General features: G+C 41.5%; 1 long non-coding RNA gene across 1 annotated transcript; it reads right to left on the reverse strand.

Annotated features, from left to right (window-relative positions):
• Window positions 1–876: 876 nt before the first annotated feature.
• LOC120520907 lies at window positions 877–6,961 on the reverse strand. The gene is made up of 2 exons (XR_005631902.1): window positions 6,886–6,961; window positions 877–3,252 (listed from the first exon to the last, which is right to left on the reverse strand). It is a non-coding gene; the product is annotated as an uncharacterized LOC120520907 (long non-coding RNA).
• Between the last annotated feature and the right edge of the window lie 1,203 nt (window positions 6,962–8,164).

The raw sequence follows: 8,164 nt of genomic DNA on the forward strand, positions 1-8,164 counted from the left end.
TACTTACAAAATTTAAGCAGGTTTCATTTCAAAATTCTACAAGTAACGGTCATAACGGTTGACAACGTTCGCCATGTTGAACTTTCTTATTCATGGCCCCATCTTCACGAAATTTGGTAGGCGGCTTCAGCCTGCTTTCCAACGAAACCAACGTACGTAGAAGGCTGAAATTTGGTACTTATTTTGGTGGTACAATGCCACTGTCAGCCGCCATATTGAACTTTCCAACGTCACTAATCCTCCAACTTCCCATGTAGGTAGAAGGCTGAAATTTGGTACTTATTTCGGTCGTATGATGCCACTGTCGGCCGCCATATTGAACTTTTCAACGCTCTTTGTTCCTTATGGGCCCATCTTCAAGAAATTTGGTACGTGGGTTCCCAACGCGAACTGAATCCTACTTACGTACATATATACGTCTATAGCCTGCAGCTCGGTCACCGTGTGAGGTGGTGTTGGGTCCCCCCATATTACAACCGGAGGGCCGAACTGACAACATGGTATACAAAGAGATCCTTAACAAATAAGTATTGCTATATTTTCCTTCAGTTTCAAAAGGTTTAATTTTCTTCTTAATAAAAATTTTAAGGCAGTACTTCACCGCTGTGAAGTGCGGTTATTTTGCTAGTTAAATATAATAGTTAGTTATACTAATACACACTTTTTTTACGGCCTTTAATAATATTACAACTACCTTGGTTACACTGCATTTTCCTATTGTTAGCATTATTATTATTATTATTTATTATTAACAAACATCATTATAATGCAATTCTGTCCAGACTATTTACAGATATTTATATTACTGAAACCAGTTTACTAAAATGCAAAAAAAAGAATACTTTTATTAATATGTAAAAAACAAATGAATTCTCATTACATTAAACTACATCTGCTTTATTTCACTTCACAATAATCCTTGTGGACTAAGAGTAACATCAATAGCACCATTTTAATAGTATCAGCGGGCCCCACTTTACGATGAAATTTGAAACTTGAAACATGACATCGCCGCTTTTAGACGGGGAGGCAGGTCTTTTCCAGCAAAACTTGGAACGCTTCTCTTTCCCAGCCAATTAAAGTTTACAAAATACTCGGCAGAAGAGCGCCTCGACCAATCGCTGCACGCTGTTGCACCCTGCTGCTTGTCAATCATCCCACAACTCGGCACAAACTCAGCACAGAGTAGCCACGAAGATCGGAACTCTTTCATAGTAACTATTGATGGTCTTTCTGTTTCAAATTGTGCAGAAGTAAAAGACCTTGGTGTGGTTGTTGACTCCAGTCTCTCATTTGAAGCTCATGAAGATAATATGACTAGAACCGCATTTTTCCATCTCAGAAATATTGCTAAGATCAGGAGTATGATGTCACTGCAGGATGCAGAAAAATTGGTTCATGCCTTTGTTACCTTTAGGTTAGATTATTGTAATGCCTTACTGTCTGGATGTTCAAATAGGATCATAAACAAACTCCAGCTAGTCCTTACTAGAACAAGACAATACGAGCACATCACCCCTATCTTATCTACACTACAATGGCTCCCAATCAAATTTCGCATAAATTATAAAATACTACTGCTGACCTATAAAGCACTAAATGGTCGGGCACCACAGTACTTGAGTGAGCTTCTGGTCTCTTATGATCCCCCACGCCTACTTAGATCCACAGGTGCTGGCTACTTGATGGTACCTCGAATAGTAAAGGTCACTGCAGGGAGCATATTTTTCTCTTATAGAGCCCCAGATCTATGGAGCAGCCTTCCAGTCAGTGTTCAGGATTCAGACACAGTCTCAGTGTTTAAGTCTAGGCTGAAGACTCACCTATTTAACCAAGCCTTTTGTTAACAGCTGTATTAGGTAAAGGAGCAGATCTGGTGGGTTCTCAGGCATTGAGTGTTTTGGTAAACTGAGATGTTTGGACGCTGTCGCTCTTCCACTCTTGTGAGTTCACTCAGGTTTGTGACGGTGAAGTGGCGGGTGCCTTACGTCGTAGGGATCCCTCATGTCTGTGTTACCTTCTGGTTCTCCCTTTTAGTTATGCTGTCATAGCTAGTCTTGCCGGAGTCCCTGCTTGCACTCAGCGCACGCCATAAATTGAAAGCAACCAGTTTATGACATGAACGTACCTAATCATTCTGTCCTTCTCTTTTCTTTTCTTCTCTCTCACTCTCTCGCTCTCTCTCTCTGCTGAGCTATTCCTGAGGTACCAGTGATCCTGTCCTGATCTACAATCCAGGCCTGACCAGACCCATCCCGATGTCCTTCCTCTGGCTTCCAGCTCATCTCCTGATATTCACTCGTTCCTGTTAAAGATGGCGTGGGCTGCTGAGCTGACTGCTGCAGTTTTTTTCACAGTGACTATGGACTTAGATCACCTTTTAGAAAGTCCTGTACTAGTAACCAGACTGTTTTATGTCTGCCCATATAACACACATTTCTAGAGCTGTTGTAAACACACATCTCCAGTGTCACCCAGATGAGAACGGGTTCCCTTTTGAGTCTGGTTCCTCTCAAGGTTTCTTCCTTTTGTCATTTCTGGGAGTTTTTCCTTGCCACCATCGCCACAGGCTTGCTCATTGGGGAAAATATATACTTATATAACATATGTACAGATATTTGTGTTCCTCTGTAAAGCTGCTTTGAGACAATGTCTATTTGTTAAGACCTGAGCTTCTGTGCCCAGTAGGAGGAGCTAGTCTACTGTTATACGTCAGTGGTCACCTGGTGTCAGATGGCAGATTGTAACACCGGAGTCCCAAACGAGCCCTAACCCTGGATAGAGGGGCTCAGTGAAGGAGGTGTTGAACCTGTGCAGGAGGGTCATTGTGTGTAAGACGCTATAAAATGACAGCGAGCCAGCAGGCCAGTCCAGATACACACCTATTCTAGGGCTGTAGGGGGCGCTGATTACAGTCTGCTTGTTATTGTGATGCACTGAGTATTTGGAATTAAAACACAACAAACTCCAGGATTTCTCATTGTCTCCAAGGCAGTACTCCATACCCTTTCCTTTCCTTCCCAGTCCTTTATATGCGACTCCTATCACTATGAAGTCTCCAGTGCACTCCACCTCCCAGTAAGAGCGAGTCCCAGTCAGAGCCTCTCTGCACAGAACTTGGACATAGTGGTGAAATCTGTCAGGATGATCAGGATGTTTGGTCTTTCTTCACCTTGGTCACCTTCTTGTTCCTTTTAGACAGACGGAGGTCTCTGTGAGTCGTGTTGATGTCCAGAGTGAGTGGACAGAAGTCTGAAAGGAGAGAAAAGAAAACGAGTGAGGAAATCTGGGAATGTGTAATGGGACTGGGGGCGGAGCACAACGCAGACAATTAACAAGAGCCAATCAGGAGCAGCGCTGACAAGACTCAAATATGTGTCGTCATGAGTAAAGAGCTCTTCTGATTGGACAGAATCTGTGGGAATTAAATATAAAATTCTGCAATTACAATAAATGCCATAAGGTCGCCATTGAGGTTAGAGTTCTAATGGACTGTCCACACTGACCACTGGCTTTATTAAATGACACTTTTTAATGTCACAGCCCACCTCTTTAATTTAAAATCAATCCCCTGTCACACTTCATCACCAAACTGATTTTTCCTTTCCTCACAATAAACCCCTGACCCTCATTGTGCTCCATCTATTCCCAGTCTTTCATTCTTCCATTTTCAGTGGTCTACTGGAACATGTAGGGGTCAGGTCTACATGGAATATGAAAATAAAAAATAAAACCCAAATAAGATCTGCCTAAGAATGAAATGTAATGAATTGTCATAAAACTCATCACGTGACAGCTTGATGATTTACTGATCAGAAAACAAGCCAGCCCTTGAGTGCTGAGAGATGTGAAGTTCATGAAGAAAATCATCATGGAGTGAACTGAAGCTGCTTGGTCAGTAAAGGAGACAATTCAATCAGTAGAAAGGAACTTTAAAACCAAAAGAGGGCGGTTCAAAAATAATACAAAATCTGAAAAAGAGGATATGAAATGGCAAAACTCGATTCATGACAGAATGATGGCCGAGGGGTTGGAGCTGCGGCCTCACAGCTTCAGCTTCATGACTTTGAATCTGGCACCCAGTTGTCATCTTTGTCAGGTCTGCATGTTCTCCTCTTGTCACTCCTGGTTTTCTACACATGTCACACAGATATGCTTGTTGGGTTAACTGGTGACTCTGAATTGACCTTGTGTGGCTGTGACTGTGTGAGCTTCTGACTTAACACAATGCAGTCTGAACTGGATTAAACCAGTTTAACACAGACTATCTATCTATCTATAGTGCCTTTCACATCTATCTATCTATCTATCTATCTATCTATCTATCTATCTATCTATCTATCTATCTATCTATCAGTTATATAGTGCCTTCCATGTCTGTCGATCTCATGGTGTTTTTCATGTCTGTCTGCTGTATCTCTTTTATAGCTCTTGTCATATTTGTCATTTTCTCTCTGTGCATTTCCTCTCATCTATTATTACACTGCATTTGTTATCTATCTGTTATATTCTTTCACATTGCTCTGTCATATAATTTCTTTCACATCTCTTAGAGTATATAATGACTTTAATAATAATAATAATAATAATAAATTATACGGGCGACATGGTGACACAGTGGTAGAGTTTGGATACCCAAGTTCACTTCCCGGGTCCTCCCTGCGTGGAGTTTGCATGTTCTCCCCGTGTCTCCCTGTGTTTTCTCCAGCTGTTCCAGTTTCCTCCCACAGTCCAAAGACATGCAGGTTAGGTGTATTGGTGATCCTGAATTGTCCCAAGTGTGTGTGTGTGCCCTGCAGTGGGCTGGGATTGGTTCCTGCCTTGCGCCCTGTGCTGGCTGTGATTGGCTCCAGCAGACCCCCGTGACCCTGTGTTAGGATATAGCGGGTTGGAGAATGGCTGACTGACTAATTTATATGTTATATAGCACCTTTCATGTCTATTCCTTTACTGTTTATATTGCCAACATGCCCCCAGTAGTTTTGGTCTCCTTCCACGTTTTAAACAAGAATCCCAATTTTCTGTCAAGTCAGTGTAAACTGACAACAGTGACTGTCATACTCCATTCTTTATTTCACAGAGCAGACTCTTTGCTTACAATTTCAGGCGTACACAATAAAATAAATGACAATGGCATAAACACAGTTATTAGGACCCTCTGCTAATGTTCTGAACACACTGTCTTCAGGTGATAACTGCCATCATGCACTTCCTGTAGCTCTGATGAGACTTCTACTCCTCTGACTGTCCACTTGGCCAACTCTTCTTGAACTTTGATGGACTTCTTCTGCCAATTGTGACTTCCAGATATTTCCATGGATGTTGACTTGGATTCAGTTGAGGGCTCATAGCAGACACTTCTGAACATTCCAACACAATTTTGATAATATTTGGGTGGTCTTACTTGTATTTTTTGGAGGATCCTTGACCTGCACCTGAAACAGAGCTTTGTGATGTTTGCTCCATGATGTTTTGATGATCTTCTGATTTTCTTGTGCCCTGCACAGATTCAGCACAGCGGCCCCATCACATTAATGAGCCTCCTCCATATTTCATGTCTTCTCTTTGCACACATCGTTTTGTCTTCTGCAGACACAGAGCTGCTGTAACTTACCATGAAGCTCTCATTTTGCTTCATCATTCCAAAGGATCTTCTCCAGGACTGTGGCTTGTTAGTGTACATTTTAGAAAGCTCAGGTATTTTAGGTTTTAGTTTTTTTAGTTTTTTTTGTTTCTGTCTTTCAGAAGTGTGGTCTTCTACCATGGAGCCCACTTTCATTCAGAAAGAGATGGATGGTGTTACTTGAAGTTGTTGTACCTTGATGTTAGAGGTCAGCCTAAATGTATCCTGATTTTTAATTTGATGCTATTCTCCACCTTGTAAACTATTCTTCTTTTCAATCTGGGGTCAATTTGTCATCTATAGTGACATCCGGTGAGTCTGGCTTTGGTCCTATGGACCTTAAACTTCTTGATATTAGCTACTGTGATCAGTGGAACATGAAGCCCCATGGAGATGGTCTTGTCCATGCTTGTCTGTGACCTTCTTCCTTTCCTCCTCTTCTCTTGTCCAATTTCAGTGTGCTGCACTTAATGACACAACACAGCTGAGTGAGGACTTTGCTCCATTCAATTAGGCGCAGTGACTGAAGACCCCTGTGATTCTCATTAGAGGACTGATTCTTATCCTATGAGGTCTTTTAATATCTAAGGACTGCCAAATATTTTTCCCTGGCATCTTCTTTTGGTTTTATACCTACAATATCTTAAGTCATGAATCAAAAACAAAGTGTATGCTCTATGGAGATAAGAATGGTGGATGCCAGGTTCTTCTTTAACTTATTTTAAAAACAATTATTTTGTCTGTATCTGTATGTGTATATGTTAATGGTAGTGGACATTGTATTTTTTTTTAATCCCACTGAATTGGTTTCATTGTTTGCTGAGTGCTGTATACTGTAAATTAAATATTATTATCATTATTACTGTATAAGGGTATGACTGAAGTAGAAATGCAACAGAAAGGAGAGGCTGGAAACCAATAAGAGAAAACAGCAAGAAGTGCAAAGGAAAAAAAAGAGTCAAAAGAAAAAGGATAATGGAGGTGCATATGGTGTAGTCGGCTGGACTTTATTTTATTTTCTGTGAGGTCACTTGACACTTAAGAGAGTCAAGTCTAAAAGACTGCTTTGGTGCTTCTCAATTTCCCATAATGCACCAGTCACAGGAAACCACCACCCACACTTTACCAACACCCACACTTTCAGCTCAGCAGTCACATCACACTCACGTAATGCTTTCTGCAGGCTACACTTTCACTTCATAATCCTGGACTGAGATATTCAAAAATAAATGATGATAAATGCAAGAAATTCACAGACTCACATTGTAAAAACTCCTCTCTGCTGTGAGGTTCAGGCTGTAGGGTGAAGATTGGAGCTTCACGACCTAAAAAGAAAAATAAAATAGAAGGATGGAGAATGTTAAGATGGACTTTTATAATGTAAATTCTTAAACACATATTACAAATGCAATGCAGATATGAAGATCAAGTTTGCACACACAGAGCACACCGGCATGTTGATGATGTAGTGAATTTAGGCCTGAACTTTACTGGCCAACACTTTGATGAGGATATTCTTTGAGGACTTGAACTCTGCTTTCAACACCATCATCCTAGAGCTGCTGGACAAGATGTCACCCAGTTCAACCTGCCCAGTCCAATCCGCCGTTACATCTCAGACTTGGTGACCGATAGTAAACAGTGCAGGGTACAGTTGGACGCTCACGTCTGACCCATCGCCTCAGTTTCTGGTTTTCTCTCCTGTTTTGTTAGCTGGTCACAGCTCAGCAGTTCTGTTCATGGACAGGCATTGTTTGGTTCCATTTATGTTAATCAGTGTGGAACAGCTTTTTCTTGCTATGTGTTTAAATAATTCTTTATTTTCAGGTGTTAACATTATATAATTTATAATTTGTAAAGCCTTTTATTACATTTCACCTGTGAACTTGTTACTGTGTACTCAGTGAAAAGTTCAGGTGGTCCTTAAGTAGACAGGATTCTAACACAGTCCTCTGTGAAATTCTCTTTACTGTCAGTGGGAGAAGTGAGTCCGAGTATAGAAACACATTAGTGTGTGGAGGCATTACTGAAAATGGATTAACACTAGAATTACCAGAGCCTACAAAAAAATTCGTAGGTCCGTCCCACCTTAAATCGCTTCTCACCTCTCTGTCACGTATTTTGTCTTCTAAATTTGTGGCTAAGCAGCAAACAGCAAGCAGCCTACTATCACATCCTCCACCGGAGCACAGTTGTCTCAGCTCAAGTCTGTTTACCTGCCTGTCAGTTGCTTGGAGTTGTATAGAGTGAGAAGTCAAGCAAAATGACACCTTTTATAAATACTATATCGTTATTTGGAACACATGCATGTGGTATAGCGGGTCCACAGCTTGTTTAGTAAAGGCCAATTTTTTTAAATAAATAATCACCGCACCCGAGGCGGCTTCGTGAGGGGGGCGTTGTTGTAGCAAGCCGCGGGGCAGTCGGCGATGTGGGCGTTTCTTACCGAGGGCACAGGTGAGGAACTGCCCACATCCGTGATTGCTCCCGTGGCTAATGCTACAGCTGTGATGGCCCCTCACGTTATAAAAAAAGAAGCGT

This window comes from Polypterus senegalus, unplaced genomic scaffold (genome assembly GCF_016835505.1).
Source record: "Polypterus senegalus isolate Bchr_013 unplaced genomic scaffold, ASM1683550v1 scaffold_3905, whole genome shotgun sequence".
NCBI lineage: Eukaryota > Metazoa > Chordata > Cladistia > Polypteriformes > Polypteridae > Polypterus > Polypterus senegalus.